General features: G+C 47.9%; 1 long non-coding RNA gene across 2 annotated transcripts in view; it reads right to left on the bottom strand.

Moving 5' to 3' along the window:
- Positions 1-14856, bottom strand: part of LOC135916392 (uncharacterized) — a 365570-nt gene that overhangs the window by 64015 nt on the left and 286699 nt on the right. The gene's annotated exons all lie outside the window — the stretch shown is intronic.

Genomic DNA, 14856 nt, shown 5'->3' with positions numbered 1-14856 from the left:
GACGGTAGCTTAGTGCTAGTGTACTAGGCGCTGTTTTGCATCATAAGCACATGTTCGAGATAACTTTATTGAACTGGTAACTATTTCGTGTCGGCAACAAACTGCAGCAGGCAAGGGAAAAAAAAAAAGAAGACGGCGAGAAACCGGCCTGCCAGCGCCGCCTCCGTGGAGGGAACGTCAGAGAACGTCACATCAGCTGCGGCCAAACGGCGATGCGGAGTGTGCGGTTGTCGGACACATCGGACGATGAAAATTTGCCCGGTTTGTCGCACGCCGGACGTCCGATCCGGCGCTTCGGCACGGCAAAACACCTCGATTCAGGCTGCCGTTCAGGCGCGTCGGACGCCGGATCGGACACCGAATCGGACCGTGTGTCTCCCGCTTTAGTTGGCGAACACGAGCCCATCAGCGCGCCGTCCGTGCACCTCCGTCTGCTTGCAATGGTGGATGGCCTACGGGCTTCTTTGACGCCTACTGAGCACAAATTCATGATCACCGCTCGTATACACGCTTCCTACAGCGCTAGCTGTCGTGTTTACGAGATTATGTGCCCTCACCTTGAATTGGTGAGCCCGCTCGACATGATCGCATCTATTTCTAGTGCGTGAGGCTTTCCATTGACTGTCACTACAACTAACCAACGTTTTGTTTATTTTGTGCTACAGTGGGTCGTGACGATTCCGTTCACAGCTTCAAAGTGGACAAGAGACAGTCATTTTCTCGCTTGTAGAAGCATGAAAAAGTGGGCTTGTGCTTGGCAATGAACTTTGACCGACACGCTTGCTTCCGGCCGGAGCAGCAGACGCGACAACTCGCCGTTTGTAGGCTGCCGGCCGATGGCGGTAACCCTCGCGAACGGCAAGATATTTACCTGCCGTAGAGAGGATCGGTCCAGGAACGATTCTTGAGGCGATTTTTGTCGCTGAATGCGAGCATGGCCACGCCGGTTCGCCGTGCAGAGCGGAATCGGAACATTATTTTTCGATGAGTTCGCACTGACGCAATGCAGTCGATCGGCTCGTCGGTCGTGCAACGGGCGGCGCGCCGGCAGGAAGCCGCGTCCACTTGAGACACATCTTACGCGACGTATGTAGTACATACGTTCCAAGTTTCCAACGTTCTGCCGTTCCGCTGGTGGATGCACCGCCACGGCATCGATCTTTGCCATTCCTGCCGCGGCCGTGCCTGTCGCCGAGCGTAGGCTTAACTGGATTGGGCGGAGCTTGCAACCTTGGGGAGTAAAGTGGTAGTATTTAATCACGTGATCTTCAGGTTGGTTCCAGATCACGTGGTTTTAAACTCTCAATAGATGGTTTTTGGTCACGTGATCTAAAACTCTGTACGTCGTAAAGCCGGCTCATGACATCCTTTTACTACGTTTCTCAGAGGTGGTAGTAAAACGATGTAATGTAACGCATTTTACTGCCTCATGCCAGAGTAATTTTCTGGTGCAAGGTAGTCTTCAAAGCTCATGAGCCGCAAAAACCCCAATGTCGGCTAACTTTTGCTTACAGTGTAGGACAGGATGCCACCGAGCCCATCGACGAATATGTCCGGTAGTAGCAATGAAGGGGGAAGGGTGTATTGGTCATGTAGACGGACATCGAAGCGGATGCCAGTTCGTGTCGAGGTAATGAAGGCCAGCAATCGTTTATTGCATCGCATATAAAGCCACGTTGGGTGATATAAGGTAAGTGTGAAAGGGAAAGAACCTCGGGAGGGAAGGTTATCATGAAAACAAGCGTCGGCACGTTCGTGCTCGGTAGCAAAGATAAGTGCGTGCACAAGCACGTATGCACCATATTGCATTATATACGCTGGCTCCAGATATGGGAGACCACTCCATGCAGGAGCGTATTAAACGTCTGGGTTCACATCAGGACACGTCAGCGGCACTGCACGAATGGCATCCGGTTTTAATATCATCATCTTCCCTAGGCGACTCGACTGGGGAATCTGATGAAGGTATCGTGGCTAATCGCAATCGTCGAATGGGTCGCAATATCCGGCCCACGATATGGCATCATTCCGCCGCACTCCACTTTCGATGGTATGGAATAGGTGACCGTATAGAAACCTGGGTATCCAATTTGCGCGCCGGTTTACGGTACCATTCGACGTTGGCCTTTTCCATCATTAGTTCATGCTGTTAGATACAGGAAGAAGGTCATTTTGTGAACCCATCTACAGTCGGTGTCAACCCTGAACCATGAAAGGGTGGAGTCGCCGCGTGGCTATGGTCTAGCTAAGGCCCTTGGTCGTGTTGAGACGTAGCATTCTGATCCGAAATACGCGCTGCAGATGCAACGAAAGCAATCGGACTAGAATCGACCTCTTGCCTACCTCGTGAATAGGGCCTAATTCTCCGCTATATTCTTTTTTTATGACAAGGCTTCAAGATTGTCACCTGACGCTCCCTCCTTCTGTATTACTTCCGCGATGGACCGTAGCCTCACGCTCCGTCCGTTTGGCTCCACCATATTGCCACTACAGCATTCGTCTCCCACCGCTGTCACGAGTGTCGCACGCTAGTAAATTTGCGTTTCTGTTGAGGATAAGTGTGTGTGACGAACTGTAATGCATACAATGAACTGAGAGGAACGGATTGTAAATGTCAAGCTACTTATATCTAGTCATTTCCTCTTGCGCTTTTTCCCTCCGTCTCATCCCACGCCCCACCGAGGTGCAACTCGTGCAATACCACTGCAGGCGTTCTTCCTCACGCCAGCGTTGTGACACGCCTGGTGACAAAGCTACACCACTCCATTCATTCCGCGCAAGAGCAGGTGTGCGACCTGCTTTGTCACGCTATGTCACCGTCACCTAGTGTTACAACACAGCGTGACGATCTCAAGCGGAAAGTGTAACCTTGCTCCGTTTTTAATGCTCCACCCAAGTGAAACGGCGGTTCTTTCTTTAGCTGTGCTGGTGATACCTCGTTCTGTAGGGTACCGTTTAAACCTCAGAATTCGAGCTGCAATTGTAGAAGTGTAGCTTCTGTTGCTGCCGTATGTTGACGAATCTCGGAGTCCACGAAGCCCCGCAATCCTTACCACCAAACAATACAGGTATCTTTCACATGTATGCAAAACTGACATCAAAAGATCTTCACTTTATTCTTTTTTTGGTAAAAGGGAACAAGCTACTGACGGGAAGTTTCATAATTCTATTGCGATGCATGCTTTTGGCAATATTTCAAGCAACCATTACACGAAATATTCTGCAGTCATCGAGGGAATCCGTGGGGGCTGCGTAAGCTATCCTTAGGTGACCAAGATTTGTATTTTGGCTCCATTCGCAGCGGTGGCGAGGAGTTGCTTTCTTCAAATAATGTCCTCTCAACCATCAAACAATGGGCTTTGTAGTACATATACAACATATACCTTTCTCCTTAATAAGAGCCTTAACAGCCTGTTTTGGCTATTTCATGGATGCTTCCGGCAAGAGGCCCTAGAAACTTTATAGAAAGATGCATGAAACGCCATGTAGTCGGATGGTGGGTAACACGCCACTGAATTCTGCTGTAAAGCCTTTTGAGCTCTACAGAAGCCATTAGGCCTCCCGAAGAGCGCATTTCATTTTCAGCATTTTCAACTCAATTCGAACTCGAATTCGAACTCAAAAGTTGTGTTGATCCCGATCTGTGTGAGGGGCTACTGATGTGTAATACAGTAGAAATATTTCACGCTTGCTAGGCTAGGTACACAGATAACTACGTAATCTGAAACGTTTCTAGTGCCAAGACTGAGCACGTTTCCCAGAATTAATGAACAAAGCACAGACATGGCACATTTATTTCGGCCTTATGGGGCGTATCTTTCCGCTGCATGCGTGGTGAGCCGGAATCCAGAAGGCAAATGTGCTGCTCCTATCTCGCCGTGAACAGGCAGCCCAAGCCTAGACAAAGGACTAAATTACTCCTACCTGTTTCAAGGCCGAGAACTGCCACTTCGCTCACCCCGTCCGAGACAGCGGTACATCACTGCCACGGCAAATTTGCATATGCCTTTCCGTGTCACCAATCATAGAGAGTTTAACTATGGTCCGGCGACCAAACTCACTCACCGAGTGAGTGAGTGAGTGAGTGAGTGAGTGAGTGAGTGAGTGAGTGAGTGAGTGAGTGAGTGAGTGAGTGAGTGAGTGAGTGAGTGAGTGAGTTAGTGAGTGAGTGAGTGAGTGAGTGAGTGAGTGAGTGAGTGAGTGAGTGAGTGAGTGAGTGAGTGAGTGAGTGAGTGAGTGAGTGAGTGAGTGAGTGAGTGAGTGAGTGAGTGAGTGAGTGAGTGAGTGAGTGAGTGAGTGAGTGAGTGAGTGAGTGAGTGAGTGAGTGAGTGAGTGAGTGAAATTTCATTGGATCCAGCAAAACGCGATAAAACGTGCACCCACCAAATCACGGGACGGGACCAACAGGTCCCATCGCGTCCTGCTGGCCCGATCGCGGGCGCGCTGGACGGCCAGGATTTGGTTTTCAAACACAGGACTTCGCATGAGCGCGTCCCACTCCTCCTTGGTGAACTTCGCGCGCAACGACACGAGAATCTTGCTGTTTCAGAATCGCTAACTTTCCAGAAATTAGAAGCTCCGAAGCGGACTAGAAGTTCGTTGTGTCCCCGTTGAGTGACAATTACCACGGGAGCGATGTTTGCTCGCCTCATATTTTGGTTGGTGGGAAATATAAAATATCGCCCTAAATTCATGTAGCATCAATACTGATTTGGTCAAATTAGTCTTTCGACAGCCCAGCCTGACTACTAAAAACAAATTTTGAATTCATTTCCGAAGTCGTATGTATACCACTTTCGCATCCTTCTACCTGATAAAGTAGTTAATTTTGGCAAGAATTAGTCAGTATTGTTGTTTATTATCGCGTATATACGTATAATTTTTTTTCGGATTTCCAGCTCCTTTTACACAACGAACCCTGAACATCTGCATTCATTCGTAGCTGGTTTTCGTGCCCGGCAGTACAGCTAAACACGCGTCTTCCTTAAAGCTGTCTTTTTCGCACAAAGGAGCTAATGACGGCAAAGCACGCTCTAAAGGGAGTGAGTTCAGGAATTCACCTGCGTTCGAACAGAGAACCTCGCGGCTGTAAGTCAGAGAATTCTCAGTTCGAACCGGTTTTTTTTAATGTAATTTTTAATATTCCGTATTCTGGCTGTATAGATATATTCAGAGTTCAGTGCCTGTGTTCCTAGTGCACATGTCGATGGTAATGTTGTATGACTAAGACGTTTTTTACTCTCTTCTATTTGTTTTATTTTTCCGTGTGTTATTCTTCCTCAAATTCTATTGCCTATCATATTTGTATTTTTCGCAGATAGTATATTCTGTATTGATATTTAGGTGCAACTGTACAAAGGCTGTGAAGCTGTTCCTGGGCGCTACAAATAATACTTGATTAAATGATTGTTCATCATCATCATCATTATTATTATTATTATTATTATTATTATTATTATTATTATTATTATTATTATTATTATTATTATTATTATTATTATTATTATGCAATATATGTATCGCATATACAAGTAGTGTTCACGTATATGTACCAAGGTACCTCGAAACAAACATTCTTGCTAGTGACATATCTGCCCTCTGAAGTCTGTGCCCACGAGCAGAGTGAACAAAACAAAAATATTAAAGGTTAAATTACTGCGGGCCAAATTACGGGGCCAAAACCTCGATCTGATTATGAACGTTCCTGAGCGTCCTTCGAGTTACGAACACCTCGTGGGCAAACGAACGCGTTGAGACGCTTGGCGCGTTTTTAGTGGACCTTACCGAGGAGCAATGACAACGCTGACAAGAGGTTGCGCGGACTAGGAAGGCGCACGTAACACATCCTTGTGAGAGTGACAGCAAGGATGACGTGGCGTCGCAGCAATGCACTGTGCCCTCACGCAACGCCTCTCACGCTGCTGCAGCAGCTGGTGTTCCCTTTCCCCCTCTCTGCTCTGTCGAGGCGCACTCGTTCCCGGTGTTCTGGCTCAATTAGTACGGTTGCATTGAAGAGGCCCGATGTGGCGAGAATATCTGATAATTGTCTACTACAGTCTAAGCATTCTTTGCCACCGCAAAGGCCATGGGTGGACGTGCATAAGATTGTTGAGTTAAGTAAACAAAACTAAGCGAAAACAAACTCATACCCGAGCCAAGCAATCCTTACACATTAGTGGACAGTGCTCAGAATTTCTCTAGTTTTCTCACTTGTCGGGATTTTGGCTTCCCACATGCGCAGCACCCCACCTGCAGCACTGATGGAAACAACACAGGCACCATAGGAGACTGCGCAAAAGGATAGCGCAGCTCCATAAAGAAATATCAAAGCACACACTTAACTTGCAATAACAACAATGGGAAGGGAAGAGAGGCGTGGCGATAGGCGGTCAACTCACCACGTGTTGCACGTGGCGGGTGCTGCTGTACCTGAGTGATTCCGCCAACACCAAGACCACACATGCAAAGCAAATACAAAGTCATAAACGCTTACGGGGGAACAGAACAACAATTCCTACGTGTTGCGGAACCCCTTTACATATCCCGAACGCCGGCGCAAATATATCCGGACTACTCGGGAGAAAGCAACGCCACCCCAGACACGGAATTCTGCGTTGCGGAAATCCAGGCGGCCCTCGTGAAACTCCACACCAAGTCCTCCGCTGGCTCCGATCGGATATCCAATAAGGCACTAGGCAATCTCGATTACGGATCGATCGGGAGACACACATTATTTTAAAGAGTGTTGGGCGCCCGGCAAGCTACCCCAGCAATGGAAAGAAGCAAAGATCATACTGATACCGAAACGCGGCAAGAAACTACAGCTGAAGAACCTGCGCCCCACCTCCTTCACGTCTTGCGTGCCCAAGTTGATGGAGCCACGCGTTTCTCAATAGACTCATGGATTAACTCTTGCACAATGAATTATTTCCACACACCATGATTGGATTCAAAAGACATCTCTCCACGCAAGACACCCTTCTGCAACTAAAACATCAAATTATAGACAATCCGGGGAGCTAAACGAGAGCCATCCTCGGGCTGGACCTAATTAAGGCCTTCGATGACGTTCGACACGATGCCATATAGCAACAAATAGACAAGCTAAATCTTGGACTGCTCAACTGAAACTACGTCCGAGACTTCCTCACTAACATGCGAACCACTCACATGAACCACTCACACAGAACCACTCACATGCGAGTGGGACAACTAGAGTGAAATAAAATCAATATCGGGAGCTAGGGCACCCCGCATGGCTCGATGATCTCGCCGATGCCCTTCAATCTCGTCCTGCTGGGGTTATCCGAGCGGTTGCTTCAAATCAAGGGATCGACTGCATCACACGATATACGCGGATGATATTACGATCTGGACGACAACGGGCAGTGACGGAGCGATCGAGCAACGTTTACAGCAGGCCAACCAATGTGTGGAAAACTACTTCGTGGGCACGGGACTTGCCTGCTCAGCCGAAAAATTCGATCTGATGGTATATAGACCGGTCAGAAAGGGGCGGCCACCTAAAGGCTACAACCTCCCGGAAAATGAAGAAATCCAATTAAAGGCATCAAGCGGCCTACCCATCCCTATGGTAGGTAAGATCCGGTTACTAGGAATGATGATCGAACACAAAGGCGGCAATGGCGAAGCACTTCGCAAGATAACGGCAAAGGGTACCAGCACGATGCAGCTCATTCGACGCATCACTAACACGTACACACACGCGCATGCGTGAAGGCAGCGTCATACGGCTGATACAAGCATTCGTCATTTCTCTAATGAAGTACACGGCAGCGTTTCGCAACTGGACAGTAGCGGAAAGAAACAAGCTCAACGCCCTCATACGCAAGGCGTACAAATGTGTGTTGGGCCTTGCGCCGGGAGTCAGCACCACCAAGCCCTTGGAACTAGGCTTGCACAATACGCTCGAGGAACTGCTGGAGGTGCAACAAGTGTCCCAGCTCGAGCTCCTATCCAAGACTCCCCCGGAAAGACATGTGCTCAAAAAGCTCGGCATTACATACCACACGCAGCACGGCATAAAAGTAGAAATTCCGAGAACTACTCGCGAGCAACTATACGCACCCCCATTGCCTCGCAACATGCACCCCCAACACCACAGGGGGAGATGTAAAGCCAGGGCACAACACACGAACCAAAGCTACTCCAACAACAAGGAGGCGGCCTTCGCCGATACAACCCGTTATCGAGACAACAAAAGTTTCATGGTGGCACTTACTCGCCACCTTGGCAACCGCCTCACGAGTGCCACTTTGAACACGGTGCATGTCTAAGAGGCAGAGGAAGCGGCCATAGCCCTGGCCCTCACACAAACCAAAGCGACAATCGTGACCTGCGATTCGCAAACGGCTATTCGCAATTTCGCTAATGGTGTCAGGATTGGGGGCTCAATCCCGTCGCTCGTGATCCGTTGTCAAGATTGGAGTCCGGCATAAATTCGAAGGTAGCTGGCCCATGCCGTCGTCCAACTTATCCACGCTGAGGACGTTGATAAAGGGAAGAACTGCTTCTCATCGAGAACGAGGAATATGGGTTTATTTACAGTATTTAAATCACTCTAACATGACTGCTTGAGAAAAGTGCATCAGTCTAACATGACTGCTTAAGAAAAAGTCTGTCCAGCATTCGCACCACAGCAGCTTTTAAAAACTCGGTCCTCCCGCGATACAAAGTGACGCGAACGTTCGTTTACTCATTGTAAACTTGCCGCCGCCCCGCAGAATAGTTTAGGCACACAAAGGCACACACATTCCTATGTCCGGAGCCGACGTCCGAGGGGAGCCGTTCCTGGTAGCCCGGAGCCATTCTGGGTAGCTCGTTGTGTTGCCTCCCTGCGGCGCGTGGGAAGCAACAAAAAACGGCTTTCCCGCGGCAGCTCGCGCAAGCGTAGCAGATCAGGTCCGCTCTGGGGAGTTCGGGCACAATAGTTCGCCCGCTGAACTCGTTCCGTCACAATGGCGATTAGGCTAGAAGATGGCGGTGGTGTCAGCACAAAGCCCGCTTCATCGAACGCATCCTAGCTGAAGCGACGGAGAGTGGTGGGGGATGCGCGTCTTGTTCCCAGGTCGTAACTGGGTGGCAATCCTGCATTGCAGCTCGCCATTCTTAACAATGGGCGCATCTCGCAAGAGGCGTATCACATACTTCAGCGACATCCCATACACCAGGGAGAGGCCGACTTCGATAACCGAAGGCATTTGCTATGCATCCCGGCACACACTGGATTGAGCACGCCCAATCAACTTTCGCACCGCGTTGCTCGAGGCCTCACTCATCGAGCATCATCGGAGAAAATGCCCCTGCGGGGTACTGCAAACATCTGGGCGTGGGAGGATCGTATGACCAGGTTCCACGACATCACGACACACTACCAGTTACAAAGACACGTACAGCCATTCCCTCACGCTGGGTTAGACAGGACGCAAGCAGTACACTTCAGACAACTAGAAACGGATTCTTACAGAAACCTAGACTCATGCACGCCATGTATTCAGGCATGTACACTACAAACAAATGCACATCGTGTGGCGAGGTTTCCACACTTAATCACATGTTATGGGAACGTCAGCACTTAACAGGTCGGGCAGTGCCGACCCCTCCGTCTCTTCCACCGCCAGCCTCCGCTCGCTCGAACCTGACAGCCCCACTATGGGCCGTCCAGCGAGCCCAGGAAGCCGCTTCGAGACAGCGTCTCGAAACCGCGTCCACGGAGCGTGCCCAGACTCACTAAAAAGACGCCGGACTCAAATCTTGCTGATTTGACAATACGCTCTCTCTCCTTTAGCGCTCACAATCGTTGTCCCACCCCTGGTCACAACGACCTGCTGTGTCAAGCTTTATCGTCCTCACCTAGTGTTACAGCACAGTGTGAGGATCTCAAGCCAAGCGGATAACCTTGCGATGGCTGTGAATTCTTCACCCAGACAAAACTGCGGTTAATTTCTTTTCCACTTGATTCTGTTTTTTTTTTGCCTGCGTAAAAACTGCGCTATCTCACGTTGTACGGCTAGATTCAGCCTGAGAAACTAAAGCTGCAGTTGGACAAGTGTAGCTTCTGTGGTTGCCGCATCATGGCGAATCTTGGCGGCAACGAAACGCCACAATGCTTACGGCAACAGAGGACAGGTTCCTGCCATGCGTATGGAGGAGCAACGACGAGAGATTTATTAGTTCTTCGTTTTTTACGTGAAAACGCGCAAGCTATTCACTCGTGTCTTTGCAATTCTATTTGAGCAGCATGCTCCGCATAAAATTTCAAGCAGCTGTTAGACAAAATAAGCTGCAGAGAGGCAGCGAATCTTTAAGGGCCGGAACTATAGACTTTGGGTGATGAAGATGTACTATTTGGCTCCATCGGCAGTGGATGTACCCCCTCGACTGTTGACGAAATGATGAACGTACGAGCGTTTATAGCATATACATTTCTCTCAACAAGTCCCCTACAAGCCCCCTCGTTTATATTTGCTGAACAGCTTGTATGCTTCTGGTGACAGGCCCTCGAAACCTTAAAAAAAGAGCCATGAGACATCCCGCTAAATTCTTCCGAAAAGCCCTTTAAGCTCTCCAGAAGCCATAAGGCTTCGCAAATGGTGCATTTCATTTTCAACAGCCCTCCAGCGTTTGCCATTTGGTTCAATGTGCATCTATGTTCAATATCCTCTTGAACGTGAGTTAGTTTTGTAAATGAAAAGTAGGCGCTCTCGGAAACAAGATATTCGGAAGTATAAAAAAAGCACGCGAAGATTTCAAAGACAGGCAACTAATATGTAACCTGGAATTCAATAACAATTTACCTTGTTTAAAACGCGTGATAAGTTTGCACCATACTTTATAGATGCCTGACTTCAAAAAACTGAAGTGCTATACATAACATATCACTGATGAAAAATATTGAGTGCGCTGCATGACTTGTCCTGGTAGATGAGAATATTGAACAATTCCACTTGGAACCGCTGAACAGACTCATTAGGGTCATTGCGTGATAGCGCTGAACAGCGCCAGTCAATAAAGTCAATAACTCCGTGGAAAGCGGCGCATTAGGAAAGCGAAACCAAACAACCTATTTTGCATATAGCAGATATAGGGAGGTATGCAGAATTATTTCACAGCAAACCATTAGTGTAGTATGACAAGAGATTGGGTTCGAGTTGGTTGGTACGGGCCATTCATTTTAAACCGCTACAAAAAAACACATCGACAAGGAAGAGCGCAGGATCAGCTCTGGTCCTGTGCTCTTCCTTGTGGATGTGTTTTTGGCACTTTTTAAAATGAATGATTACCGGAGTAAGTCTGAGTATAAATTCATTTGTTTGCTTTCGTGATTTTTCCTTAAAGCGGGGCCTTAGACAATGGAAACATTATATAATAAACAAAGCTGTACTAGCATAATCAATGAATCGGGCAGTAAAAAAGACGTGTAATTCTATTTCCCGTGTAATCTCTTTAAAATGGTTAATGGGGGTCACTTGCTGAAGCAGATAGGTAACGAAAAACATGCTGTACTATTATTGCACCATATATTTGCAACCAAAAGTTTCTCACGCAGCTTACTTAAGAATAGTTGTGTGGTGAAACGGTGCCATTGCCCGATCATACTTGTGTACCATGCGCAGATCGAGCCCTTGTGCCTCCAAGCGTGAAGCGGAGCTAAACTCTAGAGTTGATCTCGTGCGGGGAGTTGAGAGAGAGAGAGAGAGTGAGGCGGACCTCGGCAGTACATTTCCCCATCCAAGCCTGGAATGGTCGCGCTTAAGAAAGCTCACTGTGCCGTACAATGTACAATTTATCGAACTCAAAAGTGTTGTTGGTCTCGGTGTCTCTGAGGGGTACGAATGTGCGATACGGTGGAAATATTTAAAGCTTCTTCGGCTGGGCATAGACAAAACTGCGTAATCAGGAACATTTCCAGCCGCAAGACTGACCCCGTTTCTCTCAATTTAGGTACAGAGCTGAAGCAGAAGGAAAATGTGCTGCTCTTATCTCGCCGCGAACGGACTTCCGGCGCCTAGATGTATGAGCAAATCGCTCGTACCCGCTTGAGCCTTAGGGATTGTTTTCAAACGCTGATGAGTCTATCTGGCCGTCTACCTGTATCTGTGTGAATGTAAAATAGGAGGCTGAAAATGTAGCTCCACCTCCACTATTACTATTCCGCTCCAATTAATTTTCGTTGCGCTGAGATTTCAGCAGACAACACCAGGCGTCTGCTAACACTTATTACCAGCTACTCAGCAACATGCCAAAAATTAAAAATACTGGCGTATCGTAGTGCTGCAGCAGTAGTATAAAGCATCGAATATTACGCGGCGCGCATTTTCTCCCCGGTATGTTTATTTGTGTGTTTCAACATCACCAGGCACGCAGGAAACTTTGCTACGGTTGCTGCAGCGGGATAAAAGCAGCTGATAGGCTTCTCAGCAGTCTGTTGTTTATTCAAAAACGTTTCTCCGATCGGCGTTCTGCGGAGGCAGTGCAAATTTGAAGTCCACTTCACCGCAACACAGGGCGCACTGTAGCAGACGACGCGCGAAGCCCCGCCTGCGGCTCTCACTGCACCTGCGCAATAGTTTCTCCGGCGCCCGACAGAGGCGCCCCGCGGAGCGTCGGCAGCACGGAGCGGCATTCTAACTAAGAGTGGACGACCCTGTACATGACTGGTAGCCTATAAGCGAAGAGAACAGTTCAAACCAAAAATAAAAAGAACACTCGTAGAGATACTTAAGGCTCTTTAGAACATGAATGAGGAAGCTTATAGCAGGCGCGGGCCAATAGATATTTGAGGATGGGCTGACATGAAATTTGGGGCTGTGTCAACTTGAAATTTGGAGGCGGGCCAACTTGAAATGTGAGGACGGGCCTTCTTTAATTTAGGGGTGCGCCAACTTGAAATTTCAGACTGGGCCAACCTAAATAAGGGGGTGGGGCCAACTTGAATTTGGAGAGTCAGTCATCTTAAATTTGGAGGTGGGCGAAAGTTTGGGCGTTGGCCCACTTGAGATTTTGGGTTGACAATCTCCAGTTGCACACTGCGGAGCGTCCTTCGAGCTACGAACGCCTCACAGGCAAGCGAGAGTATTGAGACGCTTGGCGCGTTTTCATTCGGCCTTAGCAAGGCGCAGTGAGAACGCAGACGAGGCGTTGCGTGGGCAAGGAACGCGCGCGCAACACAGTCTTGCGAGAGCGACAGCGAGTGTAAAACACGTCAATGCGGCAATGCACTCTACCATCATGCAATGCCTCACGGGATACTGCGGTAGCTGCTGGTGTTCTGGCTTGTCCACTGTGTTCCGTCGAGGCGTGCTCGTGTCCGCTGTCGCGGCTCAATTGCAACGACTGCAGTAATGAGGCCAGATGCGGCGAGAAAGTTTGACAATTGGGTGCTAAGACCTAAACATTCTTGCCACCGGAAGCGCCATGGTAAGAAGAACAGAAGCTCAGAAAAACAAGCAAGCAGAACTACGCAAGAACGAAGCGACCTCGGAGCCAAAAAGATGCTTTCGTATTATTAAACAATTCTCAGAATTTCTGTAGCTTTTTCACTTATCGAAGTGCTCTATTTTTAGCCTCTCTTCTCTTTCGTGAACGCAAGTAAAGAAAAAATATTTGAGGCGTTTCATAAATCTTCATGGTGGCCTGCTCTTTATTATATTTTTGGTCGCTATATTTCATCGCACGTTGCTAGGATTCCACAGATTGTGGACATTTCTTTTCATTCCCTCGCTTAGTTTCCATCTCTGTTTCTCTATCTCTATCCAACACGCACACTCTCCTGCTTATGTTAGGAAGGAAAACGGAACCCTTGCTTCTGTACGTATTTTACCAAATCCCTTTCTCCAACAGGCGGATATCTGGTTAAGTTCTTTTACTATAATTTGTCACAATGCTTATGAATTGATTGCAATGAAAAAGCAGAAATCAGCTTCCCAACGTGCTCTTTCTATCGCCATCACTTCCTCGTGTCGCTTATCTTTCTCGACGGCGAATTGATTAGAGTGAATTAGTGCGTTTGTCTCGGCGATTGTGACAGGCGCTTTGTCCAAACGTGTCCCGAAAAAAAAAAACATTTATTGGAAATGCTGCCTTGAACAGTAGTTGTAGCTATGTGTACGAGAGCAAGTGAAGGGGAATGAAGAAAAACAAATCAGATTGAGCTTGATGACGTCGTATTTGTAGTTGCATATTTCATCGACGCTAGAATCCCGTCCTAGCTGTAATTCGAAGAACATTATTATTCAAGCTGAGTCGTACATCTGCGCTTGGTGTTCAAACCATTTTTTTTTGTGCGGCGACGCATTAACACCTCTATATCCCCACTGATATTTTTTCTATAGCGCCGAGTTCGATGAAACGTGAAACTTCCTATACAGAGTTGCCGTAAATTACAATGTAATAGTGTTCCGCCATGATATATGACTGACAATGATCAAGTGATTACACCACAAAGGCTGAAGATTTTACTAGCCAAAATTAACAACAACAGTGTGAACCAGAGCTACCGAGTACAACTTCCCGCTTATTTTGCAGCATCCGGCAACACTAATCACTTAAGGTAGTGGAACAAGGAAAAAGATAACAGCTTATAGCGCTCGTGTAGTGGTGACTGACTACCATAACGTATATAAACTAAGGAGTCTGAGAAGTTGAAACATCTTCAGCCTATTTATATCCACTGTACCACGTGTGAGTCAACGAGCGATCCAACAAAATCAGGCGTAACGTTAAGAGACAAGAAGACAGCGGCGGGGAATAGACCGCAAATGGGCGTAGACGATGTTCTTATCGACTATAAAAGGAAGAGGTGCAGTTAGACAGTTCAAGCAATGCGTAGGACAT

This window comes from Dermacentor albipictus, chromosome 7 (assembly GCF_038994185.2).
Source record: "Dermacentor albipictus isolate Rhodes 1998 colony chromosome 7, USDA_Dalb.pri_finalv2, whole genome shotgun sequence".
NCBI classification, from domain to species: domain Eukaryota; kingdom Metazoa; phylum Arthropoda; class Arachnida; order Ixodida; family Ixodidae; genus Dermacentor; species Dermacentor albipictus.
This window is presented reverse-complemented; position numbering and strand designations above follow the sequence as displayed.